This window comes from Pseudophryne corroboree, chromosome 3, assembly GCF_028390025.1.
Source record: "Pseudophryne corroboree isolate aPseCor3 chromosome 3, aPseCor3.hap2, whole genome shotgun sequence".
Lineage (NCBI taxonomy): Eukaryota > Metazoa > Chordata > Amphibia > Anura > Myobatrachidae > Pseudophryne > Pseudophryne corroboree.
In genome coordinates, this window is record NC_086446.1 from 415,309,767 (window position 1) to 415,328,789 (window position 19,023).

Below are 19,023 nucleotides of genomic sequence, written 5' to 3' on the forward strand. Positions count from 1 at the left end.
GGGTCCTCTGAGATCATTTCGTGTAGTTCTGGGTACCAAGTTCTTCTTGGCCAATCCGGAACGATGAGTATAGTTCTTACTCCTCTCTTTCTTACTATCCTCAGTACCTTGGGTATGAGAGGAAGAGGAGGGAACACATAAACCGACTGGTACACCCACGGTGTCACTAGTGCGTCCACAGCTATCGCCTGAGGGTCCCTTGACCTGTCGCAATATTTTTTTAGCTTTTTGTTGAGGCGGGACGCCATCATGTCCACCTGTGGCCGTTCCCAACGGTTTACAATCTGCGTGAAGACTTCTGGATGAAGTCCCCACTCTCCCGGGTGGAGGTCGTGCCTGCTGAGGAAGTCTGCTTCCCAGTTGTCCACTCCCGGAATGAACACTGCTGACAGTGCTAGCACGTGATTATCCGCCCATCGGAGAATCCTTGTGGCTTCTGCCATCGCCATCCTGCTTCTTGTGCCGCCCTGGCGGTTTACATGGGCGACCGCCGTGATGTTGTCTGATTGAATCAGCACTGGTTGGTTTTGAAGCAGGGGCTCTGCTTGACTCAGGGCGTTGTAAATGGCCCTTAGTTCCAGTATATTTATGTGTAGTGAAGTCTCCTGACTTGACCACTGTCCTTGGAAGTTCCTTTCCTGAGTGACTGCCCCCCCATCCTCGGAGGCTTGCATCCGTGGTCACCAGGACCCAGTCCTGTATGCCGAATCTGCGGCCCTCGAGAAGATGAGCACTCTGCAGCCACCACAGCAGAGACACCCTGGCCCTTGGGGACAGGGTGATCAACCGATGCATCTGAAGATGCGATCCGGACCATTTGTCTAACAGATCCCACTGAAAGATCCTTGCATGGAACCTGCCGAAGGGAATTGCTTCGTAAGAAGCCACCATCTTTCCCAGGACTTGCGTGCAGTGATGCACAGACACCTGTTTTGGTTTCAGGAGGTCCCTGACCAGAGATGACAATTCCTGGGCCTTCTCCACCAGGAGAAACACCTTCTTCTGTTCTGTGTCCAGAATCATGCCCAGGAAGAGCAGACGCGTCGCAGGAATCAGCTGCGACTTTGGGATATTCAGAATCCAGCCGTGCTGTTGCAACACTTCCCGAGAGAGTGCTACGCTGACTAACAACTGCTCTCTGGACCTCGCCTTTATAAGGAGATCGTCCAAGTACGGGATAATTATAACTCCCTTCTTCCAAAGGAGTATCATCATTTCGGCCATTACCTTGGTAAAATACTCTCGGTGCCGTGGACAGACCAAACGGCAACGTTTGGAATTGGTAATGACAATCCTGTACCACAAACTTGAGGTACTCCTGGTGAGGTGGGTAAATGGGGACATGCAAGTAAGCATCCTTGATGTCCAGCGACACCATAAAATCCCCCTCTTCCAGGCTTGCAATAACCGCCCTGAGCGATTCCATTTTGAACTTCCTTATATAAGTGTTCAAGGATTTTAAATTCAGACTGGGTCTCATCGAACAGTCTGGTTTCGGTACCACAAATATTGTGGAATAGTAACCCCGTCCCTGTTGAAGGAGGGGAACCTTGATTATCACCTGCTGGAGGTACAGCTTGTGAATTGCCACCAGTACTACCTCCCTTTCCCTGGGAGCAGCTGGCAAGGCTGATTTGAGGTAACGGCGAGGGGGAGTCGCCTCGAACTCCAGCTTGTATCCCTGAGATACAATTTGTACAGCCCAGAGATCCACTTCTGAGCGAACCCACTGGTTGCTGAAGTTTCGTAGACGCGCCCCCACCGCACCCGACTCCGCCTGTGGAGCCCCAGCGTCATGCGGTGGACTTAGAGGAAGCGGGGGAGGATTTTTGTTCCTGGGACCTGGCTGCCTGGTGCAGCTTCTTTCCTCTACCCCTGCCTCTGGGCAGAAAGGATGCGCCTCTGATCCGCTTGCCTTTCTGAGGCCGAAAGGACTGTACATGATAATACGGTGCTTTCTTAGGCTGTGAGGGAACCGGAGGTAAAAAAAGTTGACTTCCCGGCTGTTGCCGTGGATACGAGGTCCGAGAGACCGTCCCCAAACAATTCCTCACCCTTATAAGGCAAAACCTCCATGTGTCTTTTAGAATCAGCATCACCTGTCCACTGCCGAGTCCATAATACTCTCCTGGCAGAAATGGACATAGCATTAATTCTAGATGCCAGCAGGCAAATGTCCCTCTGTGCATCCCGCATATATAAGACGACGTCTTTTATATGTTCTATGGTTAGCAAAATAGTATCCCTGTCGAGGGAATCAATGTTGTCTGACAAGGTATCAGACCATGGGGCTGCAGCACTACACATCCATGCTGAAGCAATAGCAGGTCTCAGTATAGTACCTGAGTGTGTATACACAGACTTCAGGATAGCTTCCTGCTTTCTATCCGCAGGCTCCTTTAGGGCGGCCGTATCCTGAGACGGCAGTGCCACCTTTTTTGATAAGCGTGTAAGCGCCTTGTCCAACCTAGGGGATGTTTCCCAACGTAACCTGTCCGTTGGCGGGAAAGGGTACGCCATCAGTAACCTCTTAGAAATCACTAGTTTCTTATCGGGGGAACTCCACGCTTCCTCACACAATTCATTTCATTCATCAGATGGGGGAAAAGTCACTGGCTGCTTTTTCTCCCCAAACATAATACCCTTCTTGGTAGTAACCGGGTTAACATCAGAAATGTGCAATACATTTTTCATTGCAGTAATCATGCATCGGATGGCTTTTGTAGACTGTGCATTTGTCTCATCCTCATCTACACTGGAGTCAGACTCCGTGTCGACATCTGTGTCTACCATCTGAGCTAGCGGGCGTTTATGAGCCCCTGATGGCCTCTGAGACGCCTGGGGACGACACCACACTTATCTGCCCTTGCTCCGCCTCCACGTAACCCTCATCAAACATGTCGACACAGCCGTACCGACACACCGCACACACACAGGGAATGCTCTGACTGAGGACAGGACCCCACAAAGTCCTTTGGGGAGACAGAGAGAGAGTATGCCAGCACACACCACAGCTCTATATAACACAGGGATTTACACTAGAATGAGTGATTTTTCCCTATAGCTGCTTATTATATTATTTGCGCCTAAATTTATGTGCCCCCCCTCTCTTTTTTACCCTTCTTGTACAGGATACTGCAGGGGAGAGCCTGGGGAGCGTCCTTCCAGCGGAGCTGTGAAGAGAAAATGGCGCTGGTGTGCCGAGGAAGAAGGCCCCGCCCCCTCAGCGGCGGGCTTCTCCTGCGTTTTGTATAGCTTAATGCCGTTTTTTTTTTACACATATACAGTTTTCCAGACTGTATTATGTGTATATATTGCCAAAAGGTATTCTTATTGCTGCCCAGGGCACCCCCCCCCCCCAGCTCCCTGCACCCTACAGTGACCGGAGTGTGTGGTGTGCAGTGGGAGCAATGGCGCACAGCTGCAGTGCTGTGCGCTACCTTAATGAAGACCGGAGTCTTCTGCCACCGATTTCATCTCCTTCTTCTGTCTTCTGGCTCTGCAAGGGGGACGGCGGCGCGGCGCCGGGAACGGACGATCGAGGTCAGGCCCTGTGTTCGAACCCTCTGGAGCTAATGGTGTCCAGTAGACTAAGAAGCACAAGCTAGCTGCACGCAGGTAGGTTTGCTTCTCTCCCCTCAGTCCCACGTAGCAGTGAGTCTGTTGCCAGCAGATCTCACTGAAAATAAAAGACCTAACAAATACTTTCTTTCTAGCAAGCTCAGGAGAGCCCACTAGGAGCACCCAGCTCTGGCCGGGCACAGATTCTAACTGAGGTCTGGAGGAGGGGCATAGAGGGAGGAGCCAGTGCACACCAGATAGTACCTAATCTTTCTTTTAGAGTGCCCAGTCTCCTGCGGAGCCCGTCTATTCCCCATGGTCCTTACGGAGTTCCCAGCATCCACTAGGACGTCAGAGAAAATAGGATTTTGGTACTTACCAGGTAAATCCTTTTCTTTGAATCCATAGGGGGCACTGGAGTACTCTTGGGATATGGACGGCTTCCGTAGGAAACAGCACTGAATATTTAAATTTAGCACACTCCACCCCTCCATATCCCCAAGTACCTCAGTGTTTTTTACTGAGCCGAACAGGAACTATAGAGGTTGACAATGGAGAATTACATATAACATAACGGACAACAACGAAGTTGACACATAATGTTACTGACTACTAAACAGTTGACACCATAACCAGCACTTGATAATTTGAACCAGTCGGTGAGAGTGTGTTACCATAAGATCCTCAGAACTTACCACAAACCAGGTAAAACTGCTCTGGGTGGGCGTCCAGTGCCCCCTATGGATTCAAAGAAAAGGATTTACCTGGTAAGAACCAAAATCCTATTTTCTTTTTCATCCACTAGGGGTCACTGGAGTACTCTTGGGACGTACCAAAGCTTCCCCCGTGGGCGGGAGAGCTGTTTGGCACCTGTAACACTAGGCGGCCAAAGCTAGATGCTGATGCCGCAAACGTATCAAACTTGTAAAAGCGCACAAACGTGTGCACTGAAGACCATGTAGCCGCACGGCAAAGCTGCGTCGTAGAAGCTCCCCGACCAGCTACCCATGAAGTTCCCACAGAACGTGTGGAATGAGCCGTTACTGATGTAGGCGGCTGTAACCTAGCATGAAGGTAAGCCTGACGTATGGTCAGTTTTATCCATCTGGATAAGGTTTGTTTAGACGCTGGCCAACCCATCTTGGCAGCATCATAGAGAACAAACAACGTATCCGTCTTACGAACTGAAGACGTTCGGGATACATAAACGCGTAATGCGCGTACCACATCCAGAGTTCCAGAATGTGCTGTCAACACAGGAACTACTATTGGTTGATTGATGTGAAAAGAGGACACTACCTTTGGTAAGAAAGCGGGATTCGTCCGAAGTTCCGCTCTGTCATCATGAAACACCAAATACGGTGGCTTGCATGACAAGGCACCCAAATCTGAAACACGCCTTGCCGAAGCTAAGGCTAGAAGAAAAATTGTTTTCCAAGTGAGAAACTTTATATCCACTTGCTGTAAGGGTTCAAAATATGAAGACTGTAAGAAATCTAAAACCAGATTCAAGTCCCATGGCGCTGTAGGTGGAATGAATGGAGGCTGTACTCTGAGGACACCCTGCAGAAAAGTGTATACCGACGGCAACAGAGCCAATCGTCTTTGAAAATAAATTGACAACGCAGATACCTGCACCTTTAGTGTAGATAAACGCAGTCCTCCATCTAACCCCGTTTGTAGAAATAACAGAAGACGGGATAACTTGAAAGATGATGTCGGAAACTTATGAGTTTAACACCAACCTATATAGGCACGCCAAATTCTGTAATAATGAGCTGCCGTAACTGGCTTCCTAGCTCGTTACATGGTTGGTATAACCGATTCTGGAATGCCCTCTCTTCTTAAGAGGGCGGTCTCAACAGCCACCCCGTCAAACGCAGCCACGCTAAATCGGGGTAAAGGAACGGACCCTGTTGTAACAGGTCTGGACGTAGTAGGAGCGGGCAAGGATCGTCTGCGAGTAGTCCGCGGAGATCCGAGAACCAAGCTCTCCGAGACCAATGAGGCATCACTAGTATGACTGTGACAGACTCTCTTTTGATCCGTTTTAGCAACTGAGAGAGCAGCGGAAAACGGTGGAAACAGATACACGAGGCTGTACGGCCACGCGATTGTGAGAGCATCCACCGCCACTGCCCTTGGATCTCTCGTTCTGGACACATACTGGGGCGTTTGTAATTGTGGCGAGGTGCCATCAGGTCCACCTGAGGGTAACCCCACCTGTGGACCAACATGTGAAACACCTCTGGATTTAATGCCCAGTCTCCTGGATGAAAATCCCGGCGGTAGAGATCATCCGCCTCGCAGTTGTCCACTCCCGGAATGAACCCAGTCGACAATATCACCTGGTGGTATTCTGGGCAATTGAGGATTCGAGCTACTTCCCGCATTGCCATGCGGCTTCTCGTTCCTCACTGGTTGTTGATGTATGCGACTGCCGTCGCGTTGTCTGACTGCACTTGGACAGTCTGAGAGCGAAGCATGTAGTGCATTGTAAATTGCACGGAGTTCCAGGACATTTATAGACAGCAATCTGTCGTGATCCGCCTAGAGACTCTGTCGCTGACCATTTTAAACTACAACTCCCCAACTTCTGAGACTCTCGGCCAGAGTAGAGACACCGTCGCCCCTGGCGACAACCTCACCCTGTGGGGAATCTGCCTATGCGAGGGCGACCACTGCTGTTGAAATGGACGCGAGTGAAAACCTCCGATCTGAAGCGCTTCGAAAGCCACCACCATTGTTCCTAATAGGCGAATACACAAATGTACCGATAGTGTGCGTGGCTTGAGCACTAATTGTACCAGATGGCGAATAATCTGTCTGGTGTAGTAGGTAAATTCTTTGATTTACCGTATCTGGAATCATACCTAGGAATTGAAGTCGTTGAGACGGAATTAGATGCGATTTCTTGAAGTTGACACTGCAACCGTGGTGTACGTTAGCAGTGCAAGTAGGAGGAGCATCTGTTGAGACGGAGCTCTTATGAGCAGATCGTCTAAGTACGGAACGATTGTCACTGCCAGAGATCTGAAATGAGCTATCATCACAAACATCACTTTGGTGAATACCCGAGGCACTGACGAGAGGCCAAACGGTAGAGCCTGAAACTGTTAATGGTTGTGGCGTATTGCAAAACGCAAGAACCTCTGATGAGGTGACCAAACCGGAATGTGTAAGTACGCATCCTGGAGATCAAGCGCAATCATGCAATCTTGTGGCTCCAAATCTGCAAATACTGACCGCAGAAATTCCATCTTCAATCTGTAGTAAGTGACTTACTGATTGAGACTGTGACGGAACCCTCCGGCTTCGGTACCACAAACAGACGTGAATAATAACCCTGACCTTGTTGGTGTACCAGGCCTGGAATTAAAAACTGCTGAATCCAGCAGAGACTGAATGGCAACCTGCCAAAACGCCTTCTTGTCGTCCGACAGAGGCAGTCCTGTCTTGAAAAAACGCAGTGGCGGGAGACAGCTTTCCGTTAACACTAAATAGCGGATACATCCATCAGTGGATGTCTGGAATCCCGGCAAATGTAACGTCTAAAGGCGCGCTCCCACAATTGGAAATCCGAGATGGGCTGGGAGCCCGTCAAGCCACTGGTTTGTTGGTGACTTTAGCGCCCTGGCGTTACAAGGCGTGACTGTTTTTGTACCACAGCCTTGAAAAGACTGAAGTCTAAAGGATTTAAACGCCGGACCAGGGTATTTCCGTCTTGGTACCGGAGGAGGCAATGGCGGGAAACTAGACTCCGCAGGAGACAGGGCACAAAAGTAAAAGCTTTAGGATCAGGTGGTGTGCACTGGCTCCTCCCCCTATGACCCTCCTCCAAGCCTCAGTTAGGATACTGTGCCCGGACGAGCGTACACAATAAGGAAGGATTTTGAATCCCGGGTAAGACTCATACCAGCCACACCAATCACACTGTACAACCTGTGATCTGAACCCAGTTAACAGCATGATAACAGCGGAGCCTCTGAAAAGATGGCTCACAACAATAATAACCCGATTTTTGTAACAATAACTATGTACAAGTATTGCAGACAATCCGCACTTGGGATGGGCGCCCAGCATCCACTACGGACTACGAGAAATAGAATTATCGGTAAGTAAATTCTTATTTTCTCTGACGTCCTAAGTGGATGCTGGGGACTCCGTCAGGACCATGGGGATTATACCAAAGCTCCCAAACGGGCGGGAGAGTGCGGATGACTCTGCAGCACCGAATGAGAGAACTCCAGGTCCTCCTCAGTCAGGGTGTGCCCCTGACCAAGTATCAGCTCGGCAAAGTTGTAAAGCCGAGACCCCTCGGGCAGCCGCCCAAGATGAGCCCACCTTCCTTGTGGAATGGGCATTTACATATTTTGGCTGTGGCAGGCCTGCCACAGAATGTGCAAGCTGAATTGTACTACACATCCAACTAGCAATCGTCTGCTTAGAAGCAAGAGCACCCAGTTTGTTGGGTGCATACAGGATAACAGCAAGTCAGTTTTCCTGACTCCAGCCGTCCTGGAAACTATATTTTCAGGGCCCTGACAACATCTAGCAACTTGGAGTCCTCCAAGTCCCTAGTAGCCGCAGGTACCACAATAAGCTGGTTCGGGTGAAACACTGACACCACCTTAGGGAGAAACTGGGGATGAGTCCGCAGCTCTGCCCTGTCCGAATGGACAATCAGATATGGGCTTTTTTGAGACAAACGCCGCCAATTCTGACACTCGCCTGGCCGAGGCCAGGGCCAACAGCATGGTCACTTTCCCTGTGAGATATTTCAAATCCACAGATTTGAGCTGTTTAAACCAATGTGATTTTAGGAATCCCAGAACTACGTCGAGATCCCACAGTGCCACTGGAGGCACAAAAGGTGGTTGTATATGCAGTACTCCCTTGACAAACTTCTGGACTTCAGGAACTGAAGCCAATTCTTTCTGGAAGAAAATCGACAGGGCCGAAATTTGAACCTTAATGGACCCCAATTTGAGGCCCATAGACACTCCTGTTTGCAGGAAATGCAGGAAACGACCGAGTTGAAATTTCTTCATGGGGCCTTCCTGGCCTCACACCACGCAACATATTTTCGCCACATGTGGTGATAATCTTGTGCGGTCACCTCCTTCCTGGCTTTGACCAGGGTAGGAATGACCTCTTCCGGAATGCCTTTTTCCCTTAGGATCCGGCGTTCAACCGCCATGCCGTCAAACGCAGCCGCGGTAAGTCTTGGAACAGACATGGTACTTGCTGAAGCAAGTCCCTTCTTAGCGGCAGAGGCCATGAGTCCTCTGTGAGCATCTCTTGAAGTTCCGGGTACCAAGTCCTTCTTGGCCAATCCGGAGCCACGAGTATAGTTCTTACTCCTCTACGTCTTATAATTCTCAATACCTTGGGTATGAGAAGCAGAGGAGGGAAGACATACACCGACTGGTACACCCACGGTGTTACCAGAACGTCCACAGCTATTGCCTGAGGGTCTTTTGACCTGGCGCAATACTTGTCCAGTTTTTTGTTCAGGCGGGACGCCATCATGTCCACCTTTGGTCTTTTCCAACAGTTCACAATCATGTGGAAGACTTCCCGATGAAGTCCCCACTCTCCCGGGTGGAGGTTGTGCTGAGGAAGTCTGCTTCCCAGTTGTCCACTCCCGGAATGAACACTGCTGACAGTGCTATCACATGATTTTCCGCCCAGCGAAAAATCCTTGCAGTTTCTGCCATTGCCCTCCTGCTTCTTGTGCCGCCCTGTCTGTTTACGTGGGCGACTGCCGTGATGTTGTCCCACTGGATCAATACCGGCTGACCTTGAAGCAGAGGTCTTGCTAAGCTTAGAGCATTGTAAATTGCCCTTAGCTCCAGTATATTTATGTGGAGAAAAATCTCCAGACTTGATCACACTCCCTGGAAATTTTTTCCCTGTGTGACTGCTCCCCAGCCTCTCAGGCTGGCCTCCGTGGTCACCAGCATCCAATCCTGAATGCCGAATCTGCGGCCCTCTAGAAGATGAGCACTCTGTAACCACCACAGGAGAGACACCCTTGTCCTTGGAGATAGGGTTATCCGCTGATGCATCTGAAAATGCGATCCGGACCATTTGTCCAGCAGATCCCACTGAAAAGTTCTTGCGTGGAATCTGCCGAATGGAATCGCTTCGTAATAAGCCACCATTTTTCCCAGGACTCTTGTGCAATGATGCACTGACACTTTTCCTGGTTTTAGGAGGTTCCTGACTAGCTCGGATAACTCCCTGGCTTTCTCCTCCGGGAGAAACACCTTTTTCTGGACTGTGTCCAGAACCATCCCTAGGAACAGCAGACGTGTCGTCGGAAACGGCTGCGAATTTGGATATTTAGAATCCACCCGTGCTGTCGTAGAACTACTTGAGATAGTGCTACTCCGACTTCCAACTGTTCTCTGGACCTTGCCCTTATCAGGAGATCGTCCAAGTAAGGGATAATTAAGACGCCTTTTCTTTGAAGAAGAATCATCATTTCGGCCATTACTTTGGTAAAGCCCGGGGTGCCGTGGACAATCCAAACGGCAGCGTCTGAAACTGATAGTGACAGTTCCGTACCACAAACCTGAGGTACCCTTGGAGAGAAGGGCAATTTGGGACATGGAGGTAAGCATCCTTGATGTCCAGGGACACCATATAGTCCCCTTCTTCCTGGTTCGCTATCACTGCCCTGAGTGACTCCATCTTGATTTGAACCTTTGTATGTAAGTGTTCAAAGATTTCCCATTTAGAATAGGTCTCACCGAGCCGTCTGGCTTCAGTACCACAATATATAGTGTGGAATAATACCCCTTTCCTTGTTGTAGGAGGGGTACTTTGATTATCACCTGCTGGGAATACAGCTTGTGAATTGTTTCCAATACTGCCTCCCTGTCGGAGGAAGACGTTGGTAAAGCAGACATCAGGAGCCTGCGAGGGGGAGACGTCTCGATTTTCCAGTCTGTACCCCTGGGATACTACTTGTATGATCCAGGGGTCCACTTGCGAGTGAGCCCACTACGCGCTGAAACTCTTGAGACGACCCCCCCACCGCACTTGAGTCCGCTTGTACGGCCCCAGCGTCATGCTGAGGACTTGGCAGAAGCTGTGGAGGGCTTCTGTTCCTGGGAATGGGCTGCCTGCTGCAGTCTTCTTCCCTTTCCTCTATCCCTGGGCAGATATGACTGGCCTTTTGCCCGCTTGCCCTTATGGGGACGAAAGGACTGAGGCTGAAAAGACGGTGTCTTTTTCTGCTGAGATGTGATTTGGGGTAAAAAAAGGTGGATTTTCCAGCTGTTGCCGAGGCCACCAGGTCCGATGGACCGACCCCAAATAACTCCTCCCCTTTATACGGCAATACTTCCATGTGCCGTTTGGAATCTGCATCACCTGACCACTGTCGTGTCCATAAACATCTTCTGGCAGATATGGACATCGCACTTACTCTTGATGCCAGAGTGCAAATATCCCTCTGTGCATCTCGCATATATAGAAATGCATCCTTTAAATGCTCTATAGTCAATAAAATACTGTCCCTGTCAAGGGTATCAATATTTTCAGTCAGGGAATCCGACCAAGCCACCCCAGCGCTGCACATCCAGGCTGAGGCGATCGCTGGTCGCAGTATAACACCAGTATGTGTGTATATACCGTTTTAGGATATTTTTCAGCCTCTCAGCTGGCTCCTTGAGGGCGGCCCTATCTGGAGACGGTACCGCCACTTGTTTTGATAAGCGTGTGAGCGCCTTATCCACCCTAAAGGGTGTTACCCAACGCGCCCTAACTTCTGGCGGGAAAGGGTATACCGCCAATAATTTTCTATCGGGGGAAACCCACGCATCATCACACACTTCATTTAATTTATCTGATTCAGGAAAAACTACAGGTAGTTTTTTCACACCCCACATAATACCCTTCTTGTGGTACTTGTAGTATCAGAAATATGTAACACCTCCTTCATTGCCCTTAACATGTAACGTGTGGCCCTAAAGGAAAATACGTTTGTTTCTTCACCGTCGACACTGGAGTCAGTGTCCGTGTCTGTGTCGACCGACTGAGGTAAATGAGCGTTTTACAGCCCCTGACGGTATTTGAGACGCCTGGACAGGTACTAATTTGTTTGCCGGCCGTCTCATGTCGTCAACCGACCTTGCAGCGTGTTGACATTATCACGTAATTCCGTAAATAAGCCATCCATTCCGGTGTCGACTCCCTAGAGAGTGACATCACCATTTCAGGCAATTGCTCCGCCTCCTCACCAACATCGTCCTCATACATGTCGACACACACGTACCGACACACAGCACACACACAGGGAATGCTCTGATAGAGGACAGGACCCCACTAGCCCTTTGGGGAGACAGAGGGAGAGTTTGCCAGCACACACCAAAAACGCTATAATTATACAGGGACAACCTTTATATAAGTGTTTTTCCCTTATAGCATTTTAATATATATATATATAATCATATCGCCAAATAAGTGCCCCCCCTCTCTGTTTTAACCCTGTTTCTGTAGTGCAGTGCAGGGGAGAGCCTGGGAGCCTTCCCACCAGCATTTCTGTGAGGGAAAATGGCGCTGTGTGCTGAGGAGAATAGGCCCCACCCCCTTTTCGGCAGGCTTCTTCTCCCGTTTTTCTGAGACCTGGCAGGGGTTAAATACATCCATATAGCCCCCAGGGGCTATATGTGATGTATTTTTAGCCAGAATAAGGTACTATCATTGCTGCCCAGGGCGCCCCCCCCCAGCGCCCTGCACCCTCAGTGACCGCTGCTATGAAGTGTGCTGACAACAATGGCGCACAGCTGCAGTGCTGTGCGCTACCTTATGAAGACTGAAGAGTCTTCTGCCGCCGTTTCTGGACCTTCACTTTTCGGCATCTGCAAGGGGGGTCGGCGGCGCGGCTCCGGGACGAACCCCAGGGTGAGACCTGTGTTCCGACTCCCTCTGGAGCTAATGGTGTCCAGTAGCCTAAGAAGCCAATCCATCCTGCACGCAGGTGAGTTCACTTCTCTCCCCTAAGTCCCTCGTAGCAGTGAGCCTGTTGCCAGCAGGACTCACTGAAAATAAAAAACCTAACAAACTTTTACTCTAAGCAGCTCTTTAGGAGAGCCACCTAGATTGCACCCTTCTCGGCCGGGCACAAAAATCTAACTGAGGCTTGGAGGAGGGTCATAGGGGGAGGAGCCAGTGCACACCACCTGATCCTAAAGCTTTTATTTTTGTGCCCTGTCTCCTGCGGAGCCGCTAATCCCCATGGTCCTGACGGAGTCCCCAGCATCCACTTAGGACGTCAGAGAAAGACTTAAATCTTAGTAAGATATCCTAAATAAGAAGCCCATTGAAGATCTCTGTCGTTTAGTAAATACGACGGATTATATGTTAGAGGCTCCTTAGTCTCTGTAAACTTCAGAGACTGACGCACTGGTCATTATCAATGTCTGGGCAAAAACCGCACTATCTGACTGCTGGTCTAATGTACCCTCCTCACCCTTATTTAGCGCCGTGAGGTTTGGCATAGAATTGTCAGACTGCAACATAGCAGAAATGGTTAAATTATAAGACCAATTAAATTAACACCCTCTTACCCAAAGTGAAGTTGGACCTTTGCAAAGGCTGAGACTCCTTCGTTAGAGCTGGCGGTGTAACCCGAGACTCCGATCTTGTCGCTCCTGTCGAGCGGCGGACAAATTGAATTGCCAACCCAGCCATTACTTTTGCTTAACATAGGATCTGGGAATGAACCGGCTTCCGGAGTGGAAACCTACAAAACATACTGAACATGTGGTAGATTTATGTACAGACTTTGCAGTAAAACTTATTTTTAGTCTTTGCTGGTGCCTTACTCATTATGCAGACAGACAACACAATAGCCAAAGACAGACACTTGCACGACTAAGGTGTGTAATTAATATATATATATATATATATATATATATATATATATATATATATATATATATATATATATATATATATATTTATAGCCGAAATGCAGTTTACATGGCCAGCCTATGTGAAACCTGAACCAAAATTCCCACTAACACCCCTGCGCCTCTGGTGGACTAGAGATGTAGGACAGGAACGTTCTGGAATTACAAACAGGAAGCATGGTGTAAATGGCCCCCATGCCATGCTTACACTGATAATCACAGGCAGGTTACAATACATGCCTCCTGACTGCAGTTTAATATAGGCTCATAGTCTATTAATACAACATATAGATATGGCAGCCTGTCATACAGGCTATTCTTCCCCTTAAGATTTTCCCCCTTGCAGCAGCGCTGTAATCAGACATGTCCCCCCCCCTTCCCCCTGTGCTCCCTGTAGCGCTGTGTCTCAGCGGGGAGCGTTGCAGGGAGGCGAGGGACACTTATTGCAGAGCAGCGGAGTTCGGCTGCCCGGAGCGGCGCGTAGCGGCTTCCGGCGTCACTAGCCGAGCTGCGGCGGTTTTCCCCCTCTCAGCGCTGGTACTTGCATGACGGATCGGCTGGGGCGGCCGGACGGAGCGGCTGAAGTGGATGGGGCGAGCGGCTGTATGAGCGGCGGGTGCGGGCGGCTTATACCACGGACCCCACACAGCGGGGCGGCAGCCTGCGCTGACCGCCACGTTCCCCCCCAGCATACCTTGTTGTAGGGAGGGCTGCGACGGGGCTTCTATCGGTAAGCTACGTCCAGCTCGTCAGTTCATGGCTGCGACGGGGCTTCTTCCTGTAAGCTCCGTCCAGCTGTTCAGTACATGGCTGCGATGGGGCTTCTTTGTGTAAGCTCCGTCCAGCTCTTGCAGCAGGCAGTGGTCTGCGTGTGGCTGTGAGGGTGCTCTTTGTGAGGACAGACACGCCATGCGCTGCTCCGTGCAGCGGCACTATCCCGTACCCATGTTTTTACAGAAACTGGGAAGGGATGTGCTAAGTGCAAAAGTAAAATGTAAAAGTAAAAATGAAAAATTAATAAAATATTCAACTAAGTGTGGGAGCTCCACACAAGCCTTGTTAGTGCTGTGAGCACAGAAAAAACACTGAGGTACTCGGGGATATGGAGGGGTGGAGAGTTCTAAATTTAAATATTCAGTGCCCTGTTTCCTGCGGAAGCCGTCCATATCCCAAGATTACTCCAGTGACCCCTAGTGGATGAAAAAGAAATGTCCTTTTCCGTGCAAAAACATAGGATCCACGAACACCTATGTGTTTTCGCGGCCGCAATTGTGGAAAATATTGCTTATTTGCCCCAGATCCCATATAAGTGCCACTATCGGGGCTAACTGCATAGCCCTGGGCGAGGTAATTAGCTAATAGGATATTGCCTATATATTTATTGTTCAGTTCGTATAATAAATGTACCCATGTGGTTTTCCCATTTTATAGTGGTAAATTAAACGTATATTTCTGCATAACTGGCAATAAAAGACCCATTCTAATTGAATACCCAATATGAAAAGCAATACTATTAACTACGTCTGAAAGTGACTGCTTTCAGCATTCGTGTGTGAGATCATAATTTGAAGAGTGTAAACTAGAAGTGATCCAGACATTTGGGCTAAACAGTAAGATCCAGTACAACTAAGTCACCTACTTAGTTGCCAAATCACACATGGATGGCTTTGCTAAAGGCATACAGCAGAACTGACCTGTCCATGTATCAGACATATTAGAATGTAGCAGCAGAAAGTGATGGTATATGTTCATATGAGTGTTCTGCTGTATCCTCTTGGTTGCCAGCTTTGCCCCCCTTTGAGGTAGCACGCTACCTGCGCCGGCACATCTGCACCCAGTGCTAATCCTAGCCAGCACAATAGATTTGGCCCCCGAATTAACAAATGCTGATGACGCACTCATCTGAGCGAGTCCATAGCATGATCCAAACTCCTGAAACAAAATCTGCCATTTTTTTTACAGAAGAGTAATAAATGGCTGTTCAAAGGGAATGCACAATAGTTCTAAATATAATCCAACCTGCTGCAAAAGAGAAACTGTTTTAGAAGTGTGTTTGAAACCACACAGATAGAAAGTAATCACTAAGGTTATAGCACTCAACCAGTGTCTAATATAGATGGAGGTGGTACTACCTTACTAGTTCAGTGATTACTGAACAGAACAGAAGAGTAATAACCAGTGGCATCAGATGAACTAATGTGGTATAAGAAAATAAACCATATTAGTGGGTATGACTACTGCTTAATGTCCCTTTTTCTTTATACACAATTGAAAAACTGTAGGGAAAAGCAGATTATGAAACTTTATTTATAGGCAGGCACCTGTGGTCTGCAGCGCCATACAGAGGGCAAATGACAAGAAAAAACAATACAGTAAGCACTACAGTAGAAAACTAACAAATACAGCTGGGTACACGCTGGCCGAGAGAGAGAGAGAGGGCGGGTGTGTACCAGCAATATGTCGGATCAAACACATTCACAGATATAAGGAGTCTGCTGTGCAGCACAGTAGATGGCTAATATATTGGTGAATTGTGCTGTGTGCACGGGCGGTCAGCTTTCCGACTGTACACTTGCCGCAGAGGCTGCCAGTGGACCGACATCAAAACCGAGCGTGCACATGGAAATGTCCGCCCAGTTGTGATGTCAGGCTCGACACATCGGGTTGACAATTTGTATGTGTGTATGCACTTACCAATCGGCAGATACGTTGTCCTATTGTGCACCCAGCATAACACTACAACTCTCAGCACAGCTACTGGTACAAGGAGAATATTTGTTACAAGCTGAAACCCATACCCATAAGCTAGGGCGCAACTAACAGGTTTGGAGCCACTGCAAGAGGTGCGAAGGAAAGACAAATATGGGATGGAGACTCCAAGGAAGAGGTGAACGCGTGTAGCTGGTAAGCAAAAGTAGTAAATGAGGAGTCTGGAATGAGATGTAATGTTACGTTCTCTCTCAATATTAGTTTAAATGGGTCTTACACATAAACAAATAAAAGTGTATAAGCACAGTCCCCTCTAAACATGGCTTAGTTAAAACATTCCAAGTCACATTCAAAGAAGTCAGTTACAACATAAAATCAAAGTTTAAGCTTCATAAAGACCTTGTTTATGATGGGCATAGAAGTCTTATGGGCCCTACACACTGGTCGATACCAGTGAAAGATGTGAACGATCTTGTTCATTAATGAACAAGATACAGTTCATATCTTTCAGTAGTGTGGAGGCACCAGCGATGAACGATGTGCGGCCCCGCGCTCGTTCATCGCTGGTGCCGGCTCGTTTAAACACGCAGGCCAATATGGACAATCTCGTCCATATTAGTACGCAGTGATATAGAGCCAGGTGACGGGGGGAGTGAAGAAACTTCACTCCCCCCGCCGCAGCAATATTTATATTGTATACTAATACAAAAACTCTGCTCAAATTTCATGGTTTTCAAAAATGTGTGAATACACAAAAAGAGTTTAAATATTCTCTAGTATACAGTACTGTAATACCCCTTTCACACCGCCAATGCCGGATCCCACCCAGGAAATGGAAACTGGTCGTTCCCGGGTGGGATCCGCCATTGGACGCTGCTGCTGGCTCCCCCGGCCCAGCAATATGCTGGGCGGGTTGCCATAGCAGCAGCGGCAGGGGGGGGGGTGGAGGTGTGAGATGAGATCATCTAAGCGCCGCCTCTCCCTGCTGCAGTGTACCAGTCCCGGGTCACATTGACCACGGGAGCCCGTTTACGCTGCCACTGACCCGGTATTCAACCCGGGAATAACACTGCTCTATTCCCGGGTTGAATACCGGGTCAGACAACCTGGTATTTCGACTATGGCGCTTTCACACCGTACGCCGACCCGTGTCAACCCGGCAATACCGGGTTATTTGTGCGGTGAGAAATCGGTATAACTTACAAGGCACTGAAGACTTCCAGTGTTAAATATTGAACATAAAAGCAACACAAGGTGATGAAACTGCACATAAATCGCGTCACACAGGGGTAAATGTATGAAGCAGCGATAAGAGTGGAGAAGTGAGCCAGTGGAGAAGTTGCCCATGGCAACCAATCAGCAGTGACGTAACATTAATAATTTGCATAATATAAAAGTTATACAGAGTAGCTGATTCTCCACTTTTATCACTGCTTCATATATTTACCCCACAGTAACTTACTAAATAGCCTTTCACCTCGTCAATGCAGGATCCCACCCGGGAATTGGAAACGGGTCCTTCCCGGGTGGGATCCGGCATTGGACCCTAACTGCTGGCTTCCCGACCCGGCAATATGCCGGGCCGGTTGCCACAGCAGGGGGAGGGGACGGAGCTGGGAGATGAGCCCATCTCCATGCTGCCTCTTCCCTATGTAGTGGATGGGTCCTGGATCGCATCGACCCGGTAGCCCGTTCGTTCACGCTGCCACTGACCAGGTATTCAACCCGGGTATAACACGGCTTTATTCCTGGGTTGAATTCCCGGGTCAAGCGACCCGGGAATTCAACCATGCCCTTTCACACCACACCAACCCGTGTCGACCCGGCAATATGCCGGGTCGATACTGGGTTAGTTGTGCGGTATGAAAGGGGTATTAAAAGGCAGATACTCCCTGATGTAACTGGCAGACATAACAAAAACTGCAAATTATGGCACACTTGCTCAAATACAAGTGTACACTGCTATGAGTACTACATGCAATATGAAGATAATTGTTTAAGAAGAAGATTGAATATAAGCTTAAGTAACAACCTCAAGTCCTTTTTTTTTGCGGGGGGGGGAATGCTATTGTTTGTAGCTGCCTCATAATAGATGGAGGATAGGTAGGACAAGTAGATGTGAGTGATTACATCGCATTATGGACCATGCAGTGTTAGCCCCATGACAGTTCAACATCCCTAATATACTAAAGTACGGGGATGTAGAAATCATGACATATCATCAAACTTTATTTTCGGAGTTTGAAAGTGAAACTGCTCGCCACCAAAAGATAGCTATCAGTTCCCTGAATGTCCTCAAGTTTGTGTAGGATAGATCTTTTCAGATCTCTCCCTTCTGTAGCTCGTCACTCCTCTGCATCAAAACCTGTGTGTCCCTAGCATACCTACTGCCTCAGGCACACCTTGTCACCAGTCAGGGTCACCTGGGAAGGTGCTAACCTGTACACGGCGCCCACAGCACCTGCAGCCACGTAGAGGAGACCACATGGTGACATAAAACAGCTGCGCCATTAGCGGTGGTCTGTGACTACAGCAGCGGGGTGTCTAACTACTGCAGCGGGCTTAGTGGCAGTGATGGGGGGGTAAAGAAGCCGGTGGTGGCATGTGCAGTGTGAGGAAATCCTTATAGACACCTCAGCTGCAAAGGAAAAAATACCACTTTACCAAAAATCTGCTTGGCAAAATAGCAGTTTTTCACAAGTGATATTTTTACTAGAGAGGCGTGATGCATTGTGAAAAAAATTGTGCATTTTAAGGGTGAGAATTGAAAACTAAAAATTCTCTTTTCACCCTTATATCGGTCTCTCTCATACACACTGTTTTTCTT

General features: G+C 48.7%; 1 protein-coding gene across 1 annotated transcript in view; it reads right to left on the minus strand.

Annotated features, from left to right (window-relative positions):
• Positions 1 to 19,023, minus strand: part of EIF2S2 (eukaryotic translation initiation factor 2 subunit beta) — a 106,027-nt gene that overhangs the window by 86,227 nt on the left and 777 nt on the right. The window lies entirely within an intron of this gene.